At 41.1% G+C, this 21,506-nt stretch overlaps 1 protein-coding gene across 6 annotated transcripts in view; it reads right to left on the bottom strand.

The window, feature by feature from the left end:
• LOC133447213 (spermatogenesis-associated protein 13-like) overlaps positions 1-807 on the bottom strand; it is a 48,374-nt gene extending 47,567 nt beyond the window's left edge. For all 6 annotated transcript variants that reach the window (XM_061725765.1, XM_061725766.1, XM_061725768.1 and 3 more), the window contains exon 1: positions 594-807. The gene's annotated coding sequence lies outside the window, so the exon portion shown is untranslated. The remainder of the gene's footprint in view (positions 1-593) is intronic.
• Positions 808-21,506: the final 20,699 nt, after the last annotated feature.

The following is a 21,506-nucleotide window of genomic DNA, read 5'->3' as shown; positions in this document are numbered from 1 at the left end:
ATATATATAAAATAATTATTATTATATATAATTATATATAATAATAATTATTATTATATATAATAATATATATATTATTATATATAATAATAATACAATAATTATAATTATATATATATATATAATAATAATATAAAATGCGTGGTAAATTTTACATAAACTTAGTATTTAGTTTATTATTGTGATTATAGCTAAAATTATTGTAATAAAACATATGCCAACTAGTTATAAACAATAGAAACATGAATAAGATGCATTTGTTGTCTGCCTGTTGCTGTCTCTAGAAACTCGCTTCCTGTCTATAACCTGGGACTTTTGTTGCTCAAATCTTTTAAAAGTCTCAAACAGAAATGTTAGTTTGGGCGAAAGATATTATGACAGCGCAGTTTGATTAGTATCTCGAGCCAAAGTGACTTTAAAAAGTCAGGTATTTACCGCTTCTTCAGAAATGACAGCGAATTCAAACGTCCGGTCGAGTGGGAATGTTCAGAATCAGAAAAGTTCAGAAAGTATTGAGTCAAACCCGAGAAGGAAATAAAAAGGGAGTTTGTTTTTCCCCTAAGAGAAGTTCTGCGTGAAAGCAGTGGACTCACCGGCAGGAAGCGTTAAAGGCGCATCGGCTCCTGTACACTCCTGTAAACTCCTGTAAGCTCCAGTCACACCAGCGTCTCCGCGAGGGGAGAAAACACTACAAAAAAACCAACAACCGCGGAGGAGAAATCACATGTGTTCGGAATTGACGCCTGTACACTTTCAGAGTCGGCTTTCGCGAGTCTGAGGAAACTTTTCGACGCAGCGGTGAACTCTTGCCCTGTTTGCAGACGACTGATGATTTGTGATAAAGCTCTCTCTCTCTCTCTCTCTCTCTCTCTCTCTCTCTCTCTCTCTCTCTCTCTCTCTCTCTCTCTCTCTCTCTCTCTCTCTCTCTCTCTCTCTCTCTCTCTCTAGCTCAGACACACACACACACACTGACACACCCCTTTACGCTTAAAATGTTTTTATTTGAATCCAACTGAAAACTAATATTACCTATACTATACACTATACTATACTATAACTTTTTTTTTTTTTTTTTTTTTAAAGAAATCTTCCTCACTTCATTGAAATCATGGATGTAGCATATATTTATGTTGTGGGCCACTTCAAGCTCTTTTCTATCCCTTCATGTGAAGCACTTATGATTTCCAAAGGAACGTCAGTGAAAACAAGTGATTGACTGAACTCCGGTCTCCCCAGCTGATACTCCTTTGAGATTTGCTCTGAATGTGAAAATCCTTCTATTGAAAGGACACAATGGGGAGAGGGAGCTCAGGGGGGGAAACTGAAAGAATTCACAAAACTAAACAGCTCCAGAGCTGCCGTAGCCGTGAAAGAGGAGATGGTGGAAGAAGGGGCCTAAATTTAAACATTTCCTCTTTGTCCTGTTTTGGGCCCATTGTCATTGCATGGCGTTCTCCCTCTTGCACAGGAAAGAGTGGATCTGACATCAACGCTCTCAGGCTGACAATGCCAGGAAGTCTGTCCGACTGTATGTAAATATCTCTGTGCATCCATGCTTCCCTTGCCTGCCCGTGGAGCTGCTCTCTGCTGCCTGGCTCTGGGTGTGCTTGACGGTGTGGGTTTCTGTAGATCGGTCATCTATCTTCCCCGATAGACCGATCAACAACTGTCACTATAAATTACAGCCAGTTCATATTCATCACTTCTCCTGTGGTGGATCGTCTTCATTACAAGTCAGCATATGCAGAGGTGACGGGATTTTATTCGGACATATCTTACTCTTGATGTCATTGTTGTTCTCATGGTTTTACCTTCACTAGAAGTTGCTCCTCTCATTTGCCCCCCGTTCCCTCACTTCTTTCGACCCCCTCCTTTGTGCGCTCACTTCCTCAGAACCGTGCGTTGCTTCCTGCTGTCCCCTGACCATCACAAAAGACATCCTGGCGCAAATAGGCTGAATTCTTCTGCTCAGGTTTGCCTCGTACGGGCACAAATCTAACCTTTTATCTTTAGCACAGAAAGAAAACTCTCATCCAGGTTGTGTTTGTCTGACGATGAAAGAAAATTAGGGAAGAATGGAGGGCGACAGATTAAAAATATATGTATAGGATCTCTCCACGAATGCACTTGTGACTTGAAATATGTTTTGCATTGACTTTTGTCGCCGTATTTACGCCGAGGGTTGAACACTCCAAACAACAGCTCCTCAAAATGATGTCATCGGCCCCTCGATTTCAGAACAATCGACCTCTTCCTCCTCTTCCTATGACATGGTCCACACACTCATGGGTTTGGTGGAGATTACTGGAGACAAACACTCGCTGAGTTTAGCCCCAGCTGTAATTATTTCACCAGTCTTTGTCAAAGCTGCTGAGTGAAAACAGGCTGCCGTGAAAAAGCCAGACAGGGAGGGAGGGAGGTAGGAGGGCAGGCGAGGGGGGGGCAGATATGTTGTGATATCAAATGAAAAGCTTACTAGAGCCTGGGAACGGGTTGCGAGGGCTGGGACCCACGTGAGAGCAGCTGGGAGGTCAGTGCAGGTGTCTGGCAGCGCGGAGGCTGAGGTGGAAGTCCTCCGATGGGGAGGATCACTGAGTTTAAGGAGACGAACGGGGTGATGCTGATGAGCTATCGGGAACATGCTGGCGCTCCTTATATACCGACAAGTTAAAGTGCTCTGGACAGTCCTATGCATATAAACTAACGTTTTCTCTCACTTTTGGTGTAAAAAAAACACGTCCAGGCAGTTGTTGCCTCTGGTAGCAGAACAGAGTTTGAATTACTCTGACATTCCTGACATTCCCTCTGCACTGACCTGCATACTTTCCTGGCTTGGGTGCACATGGCACTGCACTCCACACCCACACACACACACACACACACACACACACACACACACACACACACACACACACACACACACTCACAGACACACTTTTGAACCCACTCTGACTGTTCACATTTTGACATCTGACTCTTTGATCCCGACTGCAATCAGCTCAGGTTAATCAATCAGTTTAGGCCTTTTTAACACACTCATCCACACATGTGTGGCAGCTCACACGACAGCTGGAATGTGTGGAAAAGAACAAGAGCAAGAAGAAAAAAGAAAGGTCTTTGTGTGGATGGTGATGGGAATGCCCCAGACAGGACTTATCAACCAGCCATACGAGGGTCAGTGAGAGGGAAGGAGAGACAGAACCAAACAGACAGGACGGAGGGAGTGTGCCTGTCCGTGAGTGTGTGAGTGTGTGAGCATCTGCAGCCTCCAGCTTGGGGATTTCAGTCTTTATCAGGACAAATCTGAAAACAGGAAGGCGGGTTCCAATAAACAAGACGAGCGGAAGACGACCACAGTTCTACTTCCTGTTTCAGAGCGAGAGAGGAAACAGCAGATTTTTTAGGAATTCATATCATAAGTAGCACGGCGCATAACCAAACATCATGAAACAAAAATCCCTTTGATCTGACACATTTTTACAACCCAGGTATTCATGAACCAGTTTTTATATCCCCCTCTTAGTATTCCAGATTGTGTTTTTAAGGGTTGTTTAAAAAAAAAGTCAAGTGTGATGAGGCAGATTTGCACCCCGGCTCATCATGTCCGGGGTTGTTTATCGGCTCCGTCTTCCTCCATGCATGCCCTGGGCTGAGCCTGACTTGGCTGTGTTTGTGGGTCAGTATCAGCGGCGGAAGAGGAGCCTGGCACACACAACACCATTTATGCTCATATGCTCTTCTTAAGAAAGCAGAGTTTCTGATTGGAAAAACCCTGACGGGGGCCGTGTGATAATGGGAGGGATTACACTCAGGAGAGGGCAGATATTTAACTGGGAACAACAAAAGGAGATAAAACTTTGCTGATCATCCAGGACGGTGTGTCACAAGGTCTCAGCAAAGATGAGTAAAGGGTTGAGATCCAATGAAACTGGTGCTAAGAATGACGGTGATACATCTCTTATGATGATTTTTGTGGGGTTAGTTTCATCTCTAGGTGGAAGGTTAACTCATGGCACATCAATGTTTCTACTTAGTGCAGGTCTGACAGTACACACCTGCATAACCCTCTACTATTCACTTAATCAGTTCACGTCATGAGCGTTGCCATGACTTATTGATGGTATATGCAAATTACTAATTTTCCCATAATCCCAAAGAAGTTCTCAAAAAAAAAGTTAAATAAGTTATTTATCTACCTTTAAGCTTACACTGTACATGTCCAATGCATAATCTTTAATTATCATATATAATTGTATGTATTTGTCTTAAGGTAGTACATACTTAGATCACTACTGTCAAGTCCCAAGACTTGGCAACTATGTAGAAGCAGAAATAGGACTGGGTGAAGGGAGACATCTAGAGGAAACAGCTGAAAACTGTACTGAGGATATTTTTTCTACAATGTGAGTGAGGAAAGCTGCACATTATTATTGCTTTAACTTCATAATGTGCAAAAAAACCCCTCTGCAGATATGGATTTATCTAATTGGAATTCTCTGCTACTTTACCTATAAAAGCTGATTTTATGCATTCTGGCCGTCGACTCAAGCACACCTTCCTGCAGTGAAGGAACTTATCCACATGATGGCCCTCTAGCTCTTTCAAATGATACAACTGTCGCTGGCAAGTTAAGCTTATTGCAACACAATCCTTCATTATTAAAAATCAGATATAGAATGCATTGGAGAATATCATCTATTTCAGGAGTAATACCACCCAGGCAAATCCAGTTTTCAGGGGAATCAAACTCGTAAAGTGAAAATGAAGAAACTGATCTAGAACGATGAAATGGAACGGATCAAATTTGCCATGAGAATTTTAATTAACTGCTCAAGCCCAAAGGTTTACTTTGCTCTTTCACTGAATTACCGGTTACTGTAAGATAGGTCCAATAACACACCACCAGCAGACGTGATAAAGGGTTGTGATTGTCCTCAGCACTGGTCTGCAGCAGATTTTAGGTCCACGGTTAATGACTAAGGAGCCCTGCAGCGGAAGGCACCTCACTCTGTCACAAAGGTGTAGTTACTTGTGCAGGAAATCCACGGAATAAATCCAGAATCCTGGCAGCATATGTGCTTCTATTACAAGGTACCAATCCTCGGGATGCTCTGCAGAAGAGTGGAACCCCCTCCCCCCATTCGATTTCACAATTTTCCACTATAGCCCCGTGAGATGATTTCATTTGTGCTGCACATTTGCAAAAAGGTTCTGTATGAGGTATGAAAAAAGGTATGATCTCTCGCTTTCGCTGGCAAATTCCAAAGAATCCAAGGATCACTAAATGATACCACCCATTGATGGCAGCATTTAAATTAAAAACTTCAAGTCAAGTGGAACTTTCTCATTTATAATTCAGTGAAGCACATCGTCCTTGCTTAAAGGCTTGGAGAGGCAAGATAAGAGGCTTTTTAATCTGTGCACAGGAGGAAAAGTCATCCTGAAAAATAAGTACATAAAAACTGTTGTCCGTTTTGACATATGTGAACAATTAAATGTTTGATCCTCACTGATAATGTGATTTCACATGATCATATTTCTTCAAATAAAAGACAAACTAGGCCTTTTAAACATTTACTGGGCATACATATCTTAACTTGTTCTTTTTGAGCCAGTTCTTGCTAAATCTTTACTTTTTGTAAAACATTTTTTCCTCCTCGTCTTTGAAAGTTCCATCTTTGGTTTCTTTTCAACTTTTAGACAAATTGTCCACTTTGTGCTCGAGCCATCTCAAAACAATGTGAAAACCTACCGTTTGTGGCCGCACGCGTGGTCGGTAGTGTTGTGATCTTCTCTGGAAATAATGGTTTGGGACAAACATGTCATGATTACGGCTCACATTTCAGCACCGGGCTCTTTGCCTGAGGTTGAAATAAAACACATTTCCCCCGCTCCTACCTAGGCGCTAAGCTTTCACACCCAACCTGTGAAGACTGATGCTAAGGTTTTATAAATGCAGAGGATGGGCATTGTGCATTAATTTACTTAATGACATGAAAGGCAAAATGTCTATGACAGATTTGCCAAAAAATGAATATTTAATTTGTTTGAATATGCAAAAAAAACAAAACAAGCAAAATTCAACGCGACCGGCTGGAAGCCTGTTGTGAAGAGGTAAAATCAGTGGAAAAAGCTAAATTGTCATGCATGTGTTTATCCAGGTTACCTGGATGCATATTCATATTTGAATGCATAATTTTAGGAGAGTAGAGTGCGCGAGAGAAACGAGGCATTCGGGTTGTTAGGCTGAAAACTGTTGAAGAGGTTAGAGCCAGGCACTCCAAGCTGAAGCCATTTTTGCTTTCATGTTAGCAGCTGTCCACACTCAAAATGGCCAATTACCATCATTTCTGTGCTGGTGGTGGTAATGTCAGCGAGATAGTCGGAGAGCGGGAGGAACGGGGGAAGGGATGCTGAGAGAGCCAGGAACAGATGAGGTGGAGGCAGCCGAGATAAGCCAGGAAATAAAACCATATTTCCACATCATGGAAATCAGACAACATCCACAATAACAGAAGGTAAACCCATCATCTGCAAAGGAAATTGATTCAGTTAGATGTGTCCGTCTGCTATGTGAATATACACAGAGGTGCGGTAACAATGATTGTAATTATAGTCCAGTCACGTGAATTACACCCTGTAATATGTGCACGCGCTGTACCTGTGATAACAAAGCGAGCAGTTACAGTAGTCTGCTAACAAAGGAAGAAAGAAAGAAAGAAGAAAAGAGAGACATCTTTTAAAAAAATAATTTCCACGACTTGCTGAAATAAAATCTTGTAATCTAATAAACTTCTGTCCTCTATTTTGACCCTGAATAAGTAAACAGTTTTCACAGCGCAAGCAACAAGTTCAAAGCTTCAGAAAAAGGCATCAGCATAACGGACTAATTGTTCTTAACAAATGTAGTCCAGTAGAATCCATGTTTTTATTTCCACTTCCAGCAGAGCACCCAGTTTTTCCCCGTTTGGTGAGTTTTAGTCTGATAAACAACTTCGGCTCAGTATTAAGAGGTTCGGGCCTTTTAGTAATCCATCGTGCTCACGGCATTTCACGAGTTTCTTCAACATTAGTTCTGCCACGGATTGGGCCTGTAGTCCTCCTGCTAGGGTGAGCGCTCCAGCCAGCCCCAACAATTACTGAGCTGCGGCTTCGCCCTTACGTAACAGTAATCCAAACAACTTTTGTACCTCCTCCCAGGATGAGCCTAAATGAGAGGAGGTTCTGTTAGTAGCCGGTAGAAAGACATTTAGAAAGGCCCTGCGTCCCGAATACAATCAGTTTCTACCAAACTAACACAGAAAAGAAACCTCCAAGACTGAAAACAAACCCCAGAAATGTATAAACTCTTAAACTTGGTTTGATTATACTTTTTTCTTTGAAAAAACTCTGCTGCACGGTAAAAGCAGCACCTGCACATTTTAGCTGCACAAACATGCATAAGTCACGATTAGCAGGGCTGACTTTTCCCGAGAGACTCCTCCACTGATCTGTGTCTCCCTGCCTCACTCTGATCTTTGCTGGAAGCTAAATGCCGTTCCAGTTTGAAAGCCTGCGTGCGCATGATTTCTAATGGGAAATATATGGCTCACATTAAACCATCATGATGTTTTAATCGTACTTTCTTTCTTGTCTAATCAACACTGCGACTTCTAAGAAAGTAAATAAGCCATCAGTGAATCGTTTTCCGTTCTTTCAGGTTCAATAACCCCTCAAGGAACATGTTGCTTTACAAGGGACAGCCAATGAACCTTATAATTCCAAAGAAATGACAAACAAACGGCCCGAGCCACAGGCAAGGTTCAAAGGGAAGAGATGACATTTCTCTGGTTAGATGAGAGATGGCGTTGTGCCTTTTCACGAGGACTGATAATGCAGTGCACGGTGTTATGTGTGGGTGGCTTTGCTTGCTCCTGAAACGAAATATATAAAGCCTGCTTTCTGACCTTTCATTCCGCGCGTCAGACCTTACCAAAGGATTGACACTCAGTGGGGACAATGTCTTGTCTGCCTGGAAAATAAAAAAATAAAAAAAAAAACGAAAAAAAAAGGAAAGCGAAGGACATTGCAGCGAAGGCACAGAGAGAAAACATTACATAAGAAGAAAAAAAAAAGAAAAAGAGGCAGTCATATGAAATCTTTTTTCCTGTTTTCAGAGGCGAGACGTTCAGGGTAACTGATCACCCTCCACTGTCAGTTTGAGATGACGTTAATTCTCATTTTAGGCCCTTTTCGCGATAAGTAATCAAGCACTCTTCGCAGTGAGTTTATTTTCATCTGATTAAATCTGATGCGGCTTTGCCCAGTCTGTGATAACAATGAGGGTTGCATGTCTCACTGCCTCCATCTGTCCTCCTCGAACATGTCTGGGAACACAGCATCACCAGAACACCAGAACGGTTAATCTGCCTTATTTACTTCTCCCAATATGGCTGCTTTGTCACACACATCATTTGTCCTGCAGGATAAATATTCCCCCAGTGTTGGTGCACACTAAATGTTGATTTATCCTCAGCCTGTTAAATTGGCCAATCTGCATATGGCGTGTTTGTGTTTTGTCAGAAGGCATCCACTGTGACAATATATGCTATAATTATCCTTTAAGTGTTGCAGCAGAGTCCTTTCATTGGTCTGCAGAGACCCGGGCGCGCGTGAACGGAATCGTCGTCTTCATGTCGAAGAAATCTTGTCTGACGACGGGCTAATCTGATAGAACGATCTAATGTCGTCTGATTTCGTTGTAATGAACAAGTTCTCGACTCATTTTGTCCTTCTCAAGGCGAGAGAAAAAAAGGAGGGAGTCGGTGGGGGGAGAGTATGAAAAAGGAGATGAAGATGTGATCCGTCGTCTCGCTATTTATGCTGCTGAAACAAAGAGAATTTGCAGCAGGCCATTTAACTTAATGCTTACTCTTCTTTGCTAACGGACTGAAGATAATTAGTATACCTAATCAAAACACGTGTGTCTCCGCTCGCCTGTTGTGTCATCTTTCCCCGGGGCTCCCATAAAATGTTTATTTCTAAGAAAGGCTAGAAGCTGTTGTTTTGTTTATGCTTCCATTGGATGTACATTAGCACAATCTAATGTATTTCCCATCTGTACTGTTTATGGTCGTGGCTTTAATGTCCTCAGATTGTCACAGACCTGCATGATTTCCCAAACAATCATGTAAGAAGACTGAAATCACCGCCGTAAATTCCTGGTCTGGATTTGAGCAGGTTAACCGGAGGGGTGTCAGGGACTCATTTCACAGCTGTTAGAAAGGGTCAGTTAATTTGTAACTACCTTAATGAGTGCTGTTCATTTCAATAATATTGCACTTGTCTGTATCAATTCAATTCAATTCAATTCAATTCAATTCAATTCAATTCAAAAATGCATTATTAACTATTAAATTGAGCTTATACACTAATACTATTTAGAATTAAGCTTGCCTATTACAATTTCAATTAACTGATTAAGTAAGCTTTACATGCATGAACTTTGGCTAACTTGAGAGGAGTGTGGGTATTTATGGCCTACGCTGCATCCAACGTTGACGTTTCCATCTTTGAGAGAAAGATAAAATGATAATGTTTTATTCTGGCAAGTGAGCTAAAAGAAATCCAACTATTTCTCCCCCTGAGCAAGCAGTTGGCAACAGTGGGGAAGTAAACTTGCGTTTGACAGAAAAGAAACCTCGGAGGAAAACAGACGCCGAGAGGGTGGCCGTCTGCCAAAACCACTCGGGATAAGTTGGGAGAGGAGAAACAACAGGCGAGCACCGAGCACGACGAGGGGGCAGTAAATACTGATCAGGAACCTCCATGTGTACTCGTGGGAAGTTGGAAAGCTCCTCGGAGAGGACAGAGATCAGGAAAAATGTGCTTTTAAGTGTGTTACAGCATAACGATCCCTTTCTCTGATTTGTTAGATGAGCTACCAGAAATCACCGGAAATAATTTGTACCGGTAAGATGAACACAACTGCAGGAAACGACGAATGACGATAACAACCAGGTCTGTTTTCAGGTATGACAGTATGAGAGTTTTTGTGATTCCTTTACAGCCATTCTGCCCAAAATACCTGCAAGTGTTTACATTTATGCACCATTCCATATTACAATGCTGTTGTAGACAGGAAACCAGTTCGTATGTGCTGTTCTAAAAGGCAGCACAGGAAGTTATGCAAAACCGGCTTGAAGCTCCCGCTTTTGACTGAGCAGAAGAGGTGGAGTGTGAGTTGTTGGATGGCACTAACTATCTTGCGTTAACACTTTCGCTGCCAACTGGAATTGAATTGTTACAAAAGCCCCAAAGCCCGAGTATCGAATCTGTCCCAGAAAAGATAAAAGAGTCCTATCGGAACATCTCAGCCTGGCAGATTTATTGATGTACAGGCGAGCAGAAGTACTTTCAAGTCAGTTCTGACTTTCAACCCCCCCAAAAAAATATCACCAAAAAAAACGAAAAGAAGGGGCAGCTCAGATTTCTCTAGAACCTCTACTTTTCACTTTCTTCTTTGGATAACACTTGGCTGGATTTTGGCAGAGGGGATGTAAGACCTCATCTCAATAAAACATATCCTTTCATGGATTATAGATTAATTAGTTTGTCTTTACCTGAGAGCGAAGAGCAGAATCAACGGTGAAAAGACTAATTTTACACATCTCTGATTAAACAGTGTAAAATTACTTTTTTAAGAGCCCAGAGGAGATGGCAGAGTTAGACTTATTGGTTACGCATAATGAAGTTACAGTTGCAAAGCTAAGTGAATAGATAGCGTGAACTAGACTTTCAGTTGAAAATAAAGTTTGTACTGCTGGATGTGCAAAGTTGAAAGAGAAGACAACAGACGGTAAAGCTTATGTACTTTATGAGATGCTCAAACATCACGAGATGTAGTATAAAATCACTGGCTGGAGCTGCACTGTCAGGAAAGGAGGACTGCAAAGTTATCAAAGTCTCTGTTATTGTTGAGTCTCACTTGCACAATTTCCCCTTTTTCTGCAACATGCCCAGATGAGAAAAAGTGATGACATTATGCAAAAAACAAAGAAAAAAACCCCAGCAAGAACAAAATAGAGTAAATCTTAGATTTAGATTTATGCACAAACCCAGTGTATTTAATTCCTTTCTTATCACCTTTATTTTACGTGTCAATGGGCATCGATTTCTGCATTTCAGGCCTGCCACACGTCCCCCTAAAAGTTGGGGCTATTTTCCTTGTCTATTCTTCCTGCAAAAACGTCTTAATCTTAAAAAAAAACAGTTTTCATTCCAAAGATCTTAAAACATTTTCGAATAATCAGAACTGCAGACAGGCCCATCTTGTACCTACGCAGTTCATAATCGTGCCTTTATAATGTGTTCAGAAATTAGTTTTGCAGTCTGCAGTCTGCACGGACATCTCCAGAAAAGGTCCTTTGAAAGCAGCATTCGTTCTTCTTACATCTCACTGTACTTTCCTGCATTAATGCTGCCTTGATAGAAGTGTAAATGAGCAGTAATACCATCACATATCATCGCAGGTGCTGGCTTTTCTACTTGTAAGCAGTAACTAGAGACTGTACTTTTCATCTTTGATCCGGTAGCCATGACCCGCATCTCCTCCAACAAAGATCTTGAACATTCCTCTTTTTGACCACAGCAGCTCAACGCTGCCTCTGGACGACATTAACGTAAGGCTACTTTATGGCACAGTGTTATTTTTGTGAATACTGCTTCATATAGTAATGTTTGACAAAGGCTTACCAGTGTAATCCACTTGGAAGTGATTCCATCAGCTGGCGGTGACTCACGGCCGCTGAGGCAGCGCTGCCTGATGGATCAGAAATCACAGGGGTCCAGTTTAGGCACTTGCCCTTTACGCACTGAAATTGTGCCAGATTCATGGAATCGTTTAATGAGATTACAGACTGTAGAAGGTGATATATGCTACGGGGAGGTAATAGTCCAACAAGAAAAGTTGGACTTTTTGATTTTATAGGCTCAGTCATTTTGACTTTCTAGGCACAGAATTCCTGCAACTCAGAAGTTTGAGAGAAAACCTTGAGAACAGGGATTGTTACCTAATAAACAGCAACGTCAAATCATGGTACATGATTGTTTTTAGCAACAGGTAAATACACATGATTTTGGTCCAACATCACATTATTATCAAAAACATTATTTCCACATGTCATGTAACAAACTGTTTTAAACTGTCTGCACGTGAAAACCTGGTTGTGGTTACAGACAACTGATGACTGATTTTACCACAAAATACAGTATAATATTTTTATTTTATTTAATTTTTTTTACAAATGGCCCTTAAATGCTGTATTTCTGTCTTGGACAACAGTAGTGGAGGTCCCTCTGAAAACGTTTCCTTTATTTCACAGATTCTTGTTTTCAAAGATACTGTTTTCTTTAATCATCTTTCAAGCATCCCTCTCAGGGCTGCAGCTTCTTGTTCAGATGTGGTCAGTTTTGGCTCCCGGACAACCCGTATGGCAAACCTCAAACGGTGAACTCGAGGCCACAAAAAAAGGCAGTCAACCAGTGTGTGTTATCACGGCGACTCAGCCCCGTCACAAAACATACACGGCCAGCCATTGCCCTTCTGAATGAATGAAAGAATTTTGGGTTTTGTGTCTGCTTTATAGTTTACTGTGAGACTCCGGTGCTCTGCCATGCAGAGCTGCACGCTAAATTCAAGTAATTCAAGCACATGAAGCCACTCCATGAAAAATATTCTAGATGAGGGATGTATTTTTACAGAATACTGGAACTTAAATGGGCCTACCAGCTACCAGGTGGTAGGGACATCTGTAGGAGGTGTACATCAGCCAGAAACACTGCTACATAACAGCATCTTTTGCGGTTCAGCAAAGTTGTGATGCTTTGGAGATATAGTTTCACACTCAGAAGACACCCACGCTTGAATGCTAATTTCTCTAAAAGCCTAAAAAAGGAAGTGACAACCAAAATAAATAAATAAATGACAAAATATATATATATATATATATATTTATAATTCATAATCTGTCTTATAAATCAATGTTAAAACTGTTTCATCAGTTTGTCAGAGCTGTCATTATCAGTCAAGATTGGATCATACGGCTGGTGGTGTGGATATTGTAATTAATGCAACAACAAGCGATCACAGACTTGAACAAGCTCTGAGGCTGATGGTTATTTATAAATGATGTAACTAACCTCAATGAGACCTGAGCAGCACTTCAAACTGACAGCTGTGACGACGGTTCTGATAGCAGATTTGGAATCAGGGAGAAGCTTTCAAAGTCTGACTCAATATACTCGGTTTTAGTCTGCGTTCTTCAGCATGGGCGACACGCAGTGGTGGACAGTAACGGAGTAAATTTACTTGAGTACTGTACTTAAGTACATATCCAGAGGATTTGTACTTTACTTGAGTATTAGATTTCTTTGGTACTTATTACTCTTACTTGAATACATTTCCAAGACAAATATTTTTACTTTTACTCGAGTAAATTTCTAGAAAGGCTGAAAAGTACTCGTTACTTTCAGGTCTGCTCTTTTTTCTTCTTCCCTAAAATCCTATTGGACACGAGCTGTTTTTGTCAAAGGAGGAGACCTATCACAGTGCACGCTCTCCACTGGGATGTACGTAAAGCGGAAATACGTCAAGCCTCCTCAAAACGATACCGCCAAAGTAGCCTGCGTTTGTCGAGACAGAGCCGCAACAAGTCAAGACAGAGCCGCAACAATTAATTTAGAAAAAATATAGTAATTTACTGATGTGGAAAATAAGAAATTTACTTTTACTCTTACTCTTACTTTTACTTAAAGTAAATTTAAAAGCATTTACTTTTGGATACTTAAGTACCTAAACTAAACCTAAACTAAAATTTTGACCAGTAGTATTTGTACTCTTACTCAAGTACTGGGGTCGAGTACTCTGTCCACCTCTGGCGACACGGTAATGTGGTAGTGATGCAGTGAGACGGTTTCCAGTTTGAATCCCTGATGGGGGTCTGCCTTTTTGTGGAGTATCTTCTGTTGCTTTGGGTTCCTCTGAGAAGTTCCTTGATGATCATAAATCATAGGGATGAGTGTGTTGCTCTTCATCTCTGCGTGCTCTATAATGGAACGGCAGCCTGTCCGGGTGTACCTGGCTCTGGTAACAGTGGGAGAGTCTTCAGCACCCTGAGCAGGATGAGGAGAGCATAGATGGATCATTTTAAAGTCTTCTTACACAGGTCGTGGATTGTTGCATTTGATCTGATTGACAAACTGATAAATGGTAAACACCGAGTTAACTGAAAGTTAGCGATATAGAGAGTTTTCTTTATACGTTTGTTAAGCGAATAAGACTTAAAAGTGGCTGACTGCATTATCTGTTGCATGTGTCCTTGTCCTTTTTTGTTGACATAAAAACAAACAGCCACCAGAACAAAAACACCTGATGACTGAAATCATGTCAGACATTAAAATTACAACATTTGTCAACTATGATTTTTTTCCCTTACTTTTTTTTCTTTGTCACAAATGTCAATATGATGTTTTTTTTTATTAGCAGTAGCCACATTTAGGAGTAGATAGAAATAATTTATTCACAGCAGCATCAGTTTACTTTATGATAATTTCATGTTAAATTGGAGACATGTCGATGCTGTGCTTACTCCAATTGCCGGGGACAGACACGATGCCAAAGAATTAATTTACTACACTTGAAAACATATTATTATTCATGAGTCACCTTTGGCAGCTAAATCACTGATCATCCAAAAAGCTGTTGAGGGCAAAGCCTAGATCAAAACAGAACAAGACAGCGAGAGTGACTGCGACAAGCAATCCCGGGAGAGATTGCAACCTTGATGGGTTTCAGACACTGTTGGTGTCTGAAAGGGTTGTTTGGTCTCTCCCTCGTGCCCTTGTTCATGAAACTTTTTCTTGAGAAAAAAAAAAAAAATAGATCAAACAAGCTTTCCTGGACCTCGAGCTTGATGATAGAAAATAAATTATGAAACCCAAGTGGACTTGAAAGTTTTTGTACGCTGTTTATTGTCAGGTACATTCAGAGCACCTGACAGTTAACGGAGCTAATCTAAAATCTCATGCATATTCAGACACCAGGGTAGGGCGGCATCACTCTTGAAGATGTTGCGGAGCGATCCAGCTTTCCTCATCTGTCACACACTTTATACAGTGCAAGAACTCTACTGGGAGCAGGTTCATATGATTTGCAAAAGACCCTTTTCAACACACGCTTTTGGCAAGCAATCAGGCCCGTAGCCAGCTCAGCTGTGACAAGCTTAGAACTAGTGAATAATACCAAAATAGTTCAGAGTGGGAGAAATATCAGTGTCCTTCATTTATTTAGCCTCCTGAACTCATCAGTGCAGAATAAAGTGTTTGCTGCTCGTGTCATTACGTGCAACGTGCACTCAACGCAGGTATAAATAATTTAGCTGTTACACTGCACGTGTGTTTCAATGCTTATGCGTGCATGCGAGGGCGTGCGTTCCTGCGAGACCAGATTAAGTGTAGATAGAGTTTTCAGAGTGGAACTGATCTCTTCGAGAGACGGGGGTCTCCGGGCTCTTAGCAGTAAAGCCCCCAGGTCTCCTCAGGCAATCCCCTCCCGCTCCTCTCAGCCCCCGATGCTTAAATACAACCTGGATACAGGTTCCTGGTCTGCAGGGCTGAGTTTCCCATCTGAAATCAGCCTGGAAGCTCTTTTTTTTCACGAGTGGTGAAAGAGGGAGAAATCCACTCATGGACATATAGAAGGACGGATAACTGGAGTACTTCCCTGTCTTCCCCATCACCTGCTCTGCGGGTGTCAGGGTTTAAGACCAGGGAGGGAAAATTAAAGTTTTGTGTCCAGCAGCCCGGGTCTGAGTACGAGAAGAAAGTCCCTTTCATACCAGAGGCTGGAAAACAAGAAGACGTTTAGGTTCTTCACCACCCGCTGTCTGTGGGAGAGTAAAGGATCTCTTTTTTTTTTTTTTTGAGCACAGAACAAAATTGCAGAGACAAGCAGACATTACCTTGCAAAGTCAAGACCCAACATTTGCAATGTGTATTGACATATTGATTTTCCTTGGCAGCTATTGGCAGAAGGAGTAAGGAGGATGGGGCCATGTGTGCGGGTCCACGGGAGCTTGGTGAGATCCAGGCAGCATTATGCACACCAAGAGAATGAGGCTTAGCATATATTGAGTGTTTATGCTGCAGAATAGAAAGTGTGGAGCACCTTTACTTAAACTCACTGACTGTTAAATTGGGCTTAACAAAAAATCCCTCTTACACAAACAGAAAGTGATCTGGGCTGTTTTTTTTTCTTCTCGTTTTGCATAAAATCTATTTTCATGTGGGCATTTTGGAGAAATGTGTTCTTGTTATTTATTGATAGGTCTCCGTTTTACACCAAAAATAAACAGATCCTCGAGTATATGAAAAAGATAAAGAATGAGCAGATGAAGGATAATGTGTTGAAAGAGGTGATCTGGAGGAGAATGAAGGATATCTATTGTTTGCCTTCTTAAGGGCAGGGCACACATGGGGGACGGAGCTGGAGTGTATGTGGATTAGTGTGAGGCTCTGTCCTGAATATATAACTTACCCAAGGTCTCCTCTCCTCTGCTCTCCTCTCCTCCCTCTCTCGCCTTCTGTACAATGGCAGTTACAGGAAGAGTGAGAGTTCGACATATTAACGCCATTAACGTAATCGTGGTGGACAGCTCTTTGATGTAATGAAAATTACATATGGCAAGTTTGTAGCTCATGCAGTTTGCTCACGTTTCTGGTCTGATGAAAAAATGGGTCAAATATAGAAATCATAGCTTTAGATGCATTTTTTATGGTTTGGTTATGAGCATGGGCAGAAATAAGCGGGATATATATCTGTAACACCCCCCTCCACACACACACACTCATACAAAATAAAAAAAGTAAATCACAGAGAAAAACCTGAATACAAACAAACATGAAAAAAATACAATAAAACACATTTCCCATAGCAACACTGAAGTTTTACTATACTAAACTTCATGCGAGTGAAATATCAAACAGATTAAATGATCAAATAGCAAAAAATATGAAAGGCACGAGCAATCACTCGTGTAGCACCACTACATTGCTCCCACGACTGTTGCTGTTCTGCTTCAACAGCATGTCCTCGGTTTTCCCGCACAGAGACACGCGCTAGCTTTGTTACAGCATATACAGTCTCATAAACACCTGAACGTGTCTGTGCCCTGCATCTCAATTCACTCGCTCTCTTTTTAGATGGCAATTAAGACCTTAACACGGTAAATCTATGCTTTGGCTGTGTGCATCATGCAGATGGCATGAATAAAAAAGTAACATAACCAATCATGTCAAATTATTATGTTTTTTTTGGGGGGGTGAAATATCCAACAGCAGAAATTAATGTATTTGGATTTGAAGCACAACGCAGGTCAAATGGCAGGCAGGGTTCCCACCCCCCTCACTGACCTTGTGCGGGTAAAAGTCTGAGTAAATGATTGTATTCGATTTACGGCTTGCAACATGCAGCTTGGGAGTGATTCGGACTTGATGACGGACGTTAATGCGTAGAGGTAGAACATGTTTCTAGATTGGTCCGCTGGGTTAAATCTGGTTCTAATGCCCAGCACCTGAAACCACACAAACAAGAACAAAAACGCTAGGGAGGGTGGTTCTGATGAACATTTTCTATGTGCACTGACTGAAATTGCGAAGCTTAATACATATTTGATGCTTTTTTTCTTTTTTCAGATTTTGTGAAGTATCGATACTCTGTCATGTCGAAACTCAGCTGGCATAATTCGCTCCAAAGTCTCTCTGCATTAGAATCCAAGTTGCATCTTGTTGGTTTTGAATGATTTTGATACCTTTGAACACACACTTAAGATGGATTTCACGATGAATTACTGTGTTATATTTACCACAAACATATGTGAGCTGTGTTTACTTGTCCAAGGGAACAAGTATGTTTTCCAATTTGCTAAACTGTTGCTCTAAAGGTGAAATCTCCATTCAGAATATTCCGGTCTTCCATGGAGGATTGCTATTTTAACATGCTTATACTTTATTGGCTTTATATGAACCCTTTTTTCTCTTTTTGTACCTGTCAAGAAAGTTGCCATATGTGTAAGCTGGAATGTATTGAAGCAGTGAAAAGCGTGAAGCGTTTGTCACCAACACATCTGTCCTAACTTTTCATGGGAACACACACACGCACACACATCTGGAAGCTTTGCAAGCACACACTGCCTCAAGTTGATATAGGCTACTGCTGCATGCACATTTAACACATTGCATTTATATTTCAGCTGCTGCTGGAGGGCAGACGGTAAGACACAGCTTACCCCCAACTGAGCAGGCATAGCTTAGCCTGAGTTTTACAACTAGCCTTATTGATTTACTCATTATCTTCTTCACAGGCGATCCCCCCGTAAGGGATCAAAGGCGTCACTCTATTCTCTTTTATTCAGCTTTATTTTGTTGCAAAAGAGATTTTGACATAACGACATGCATATATAAAGATTAGGCGGTCACTTCAATTAACAATGGCATTTTTTCAATAGACTATTAATGAGAAGCAGATTCTTCGAGCGCTGTGAGATACTAAACAATCAGGACTATGTAACTAAAGAAATACTCCACATTAAAACGGTTGAGATTTATGCATTATCCACGTTAAGCATCGTGTCTGTCCCTTCTTTCAGAATCTTTAAGTACCTATAGGGGATCTAGGGGTAAGTTAAAAAAGATGCTCTGTATTTTCTGAATAGAAACCTATATTTGCTGTTACTTATGTCCACCTGTTACCACGTGCATGTTTTTTGTTCTTTATTCTCACTACCAGTCCGGAGCTGCACTCGGCTGCGTTTTACGAGTGCAAAACTGACAGTTTGTGCCCAAACAGGAGAAAGCTGACCCTTGATGATAACCATCACACTCTATACACCTAAATTCAGTGCTCAGGAGCAGACTTCTGCATCCAATGCAAAGGAAGCAGACATTTCTGTTTTTTGGGATTATATCAATTGTGAAGCACGTAACCCGGAGCTGTCTATCTATATTCCAGGACTTTTACATTGTATGAATGTTGAACAGACTCAGTTTGAGAATCAATGTGATATTCCTTTGTTTATGCTGATGGTATTAACAGTCAGCACAAATCACATCAGGAAGGAACTGTGTCATTGTGCTGTAATTGGAATTATGCAAATAGTCACAACGCAGGACTTTGTAATAACCATACTTATTCATAAATTTCCTTTTTTATTATTACTTCACTCTGAGGCATGGATTTAAAAAAAAAAAAATTTATGTAGTATTCATTATTTTCTGCCATCACCTTATGTTGCTTTTATTATGTCGACTTGTAAACAGAAGGACACGAGAAAAACAAGTGCATCCTATTGAACAATGAGCAGGGAAACAAAGTTAACAGTCAAAGAAGCTTTTCATGCATAAGTGTTGATTTCTCTAGGGAGGATCAGCAGGCACTTTTTCTCTCCCTCCCAATTCGATCCACTCCTGCGCTGCAGTAAAGTTAGGCTCTGAAGAGACAGAAGAGAAATCCATATGTGTCTCTGTCGGGCCATTGATATTCTCCTTACTCCCTTCCTTTTTTTCCACACCTTCATCACCCCATCTCTCCTTTTTTCTCTTGTTCATGCTTTCTCAGATGGTCCACAGTGGCCAATCCATCCTCACGCCCTCCACCGGCCAGGTCAGGACGTCCAATATCCCATGGATTCACACTTTCTTTCCCTCCCAAGCTGCCCTTGCCCAAACAAGAACCCCAACAACACACCCACTCCTCGTTTACAGCTCCTCTCATTCAACCACCCATCAGTCTTTGAATGCTTCCCCTCTTTCTCTGCACAGTCTTCCTCTGTATTTCCTATAAAATTCACTGTATTTCTTTATAAACCCGTTTTTGCGTCGTCAGTAGCAACTCCTGTTCTCACTTTAAACACATGAAGAATATTTGCTTTCAGTGGGATCAATGATCTCGCTCCCACTTGTGACCTCCACTGAGCCCTGTAATTCCTGATATGAAATAACATGCATGAAAAATATACATTTTTTGTATGTTATGTAATATTGAAATCAAGAACACTTCCAATTTTGTATTAAACAATTTCTAAATTATTTTTATTATCATTATCAATTCATAAGATCTCTTTATGTTTATTTTTATGTAGTTGATTTAGTTTTTAGAATTTTTTTGGTCTGTATAAAACTTTATTTTTATGTTTTTTAATTATGGGGGTGTGTGAGAAAGTGAGCAACCCCTCCCCTTCTCACCATCACCGGACTTCTTTTTTTTAATGTGTGTGGCAGAGTGGAGGATTGGGCGTGGTCTGCGGGGGAGCACCACACAGGTGTGCCTGGTTCTGCTGATTGTGGCACACCTGTGTCCAATCAACCGCTCCACCCTGCCTGGGTTTATAAACAACAGCTGCATACCAGGAGAGGGGTCTGCTGAATGGAGGAAGCTTGTTGGGAGGCTATGCCCCATTGTGCCTTCTTTTTTGGAATGCTGATTTTGCCCTCCGCCTGTCTGTGTTTTTTATATAAAATAAAAAGCCTTATTTTTTTTGGCATTCTACGCTCTGCGAGGGTTTTTTGCACCTCATCACCCAGGTCCAGTTTTGCCTTGTCCCCTTGTACGTGGGGAGGCCGCTCTGGTTCCTCACAGGGTGCTACAAATGTCTCAGAAATTCATGTATCAAATATGATACATCTGGCATTATAGGGTTAAACTAAAGCAAACTAATCAAAAGAGTTTTATTGTCGATGAAACGCCAAGCTTTTATTTTTGTTTTATGATTATTTTTTTTAATCCGTATAATAGATGCAGCAGATTGTATTTAGCACAACAATGATACCTTTGATTAATCTTTTTGATGAATAGTTTGCAATTTGAAACACTGGGTTTGCATCGCTGTGTGTAATCACAGTACAATTCTTTGACATATATGATGGCCCGTCTCTCCCTTATTAAAATATTAAGGGAGGGATAGTTTCCAGGTTTGTGGTTTTAGTATTTGCTTCCTCAGTCACACAACCAGTCTTAACCAAAAGTGGAGCAGTGGACCACTCTATAACCACAAAGTTGCTTTCCAGCATTTGCCACTGCTAAATCTAAAGTGGCCTGTTTTTTTGTTTTTTTTTAGAAGCTTGCAGCTGTATACTAAGGACAGGAATTTTATTGTACTGCCTGCTAACACAAGGTTATCTGTAATGCTAAATAAATAGCTCACAGTAAATGTCCCGGCAGCAGAATAGCGGCTTTGTAAACTATAATGCCTCATTTTTTATTTTTCTTTTGCTTTTGTTTCCACTAGTACAGTGCCCATTCAGTATGTGGGTCATGGACTGACTGCTACTTGCAGATGTTTCTGTGTGGGTAGTGTGAGTCTAAGAGCACAGCTAAAAACACTCCCAGTGTTACTGTTTTGAAAAGAGGGCAACTATAAGCAGCCCGTGATGGACTGGTGACCTGTCCATGCTGTTTTTCATCCAGTGACAGC

The sequence above is a fragment of the Cololabis saira genome, chromosome 7 (assembly GCF_033807715.1).
Source record: "Cololabis saira isolate AMF1-May2022 chromosome 7, fColSai1.1, whole genome shotgun sequence".
Lineage (NCBI taxonomy): Eukaryota > Metazoa > Chordata > Actinopteri > Beloniformes > Belonidae > Cololabis > Cololabis saira.
Note: the sequence above shows the minus strand (reverse complement) of the source record. Positions and strands in the feature narration are given on the sequence as shown.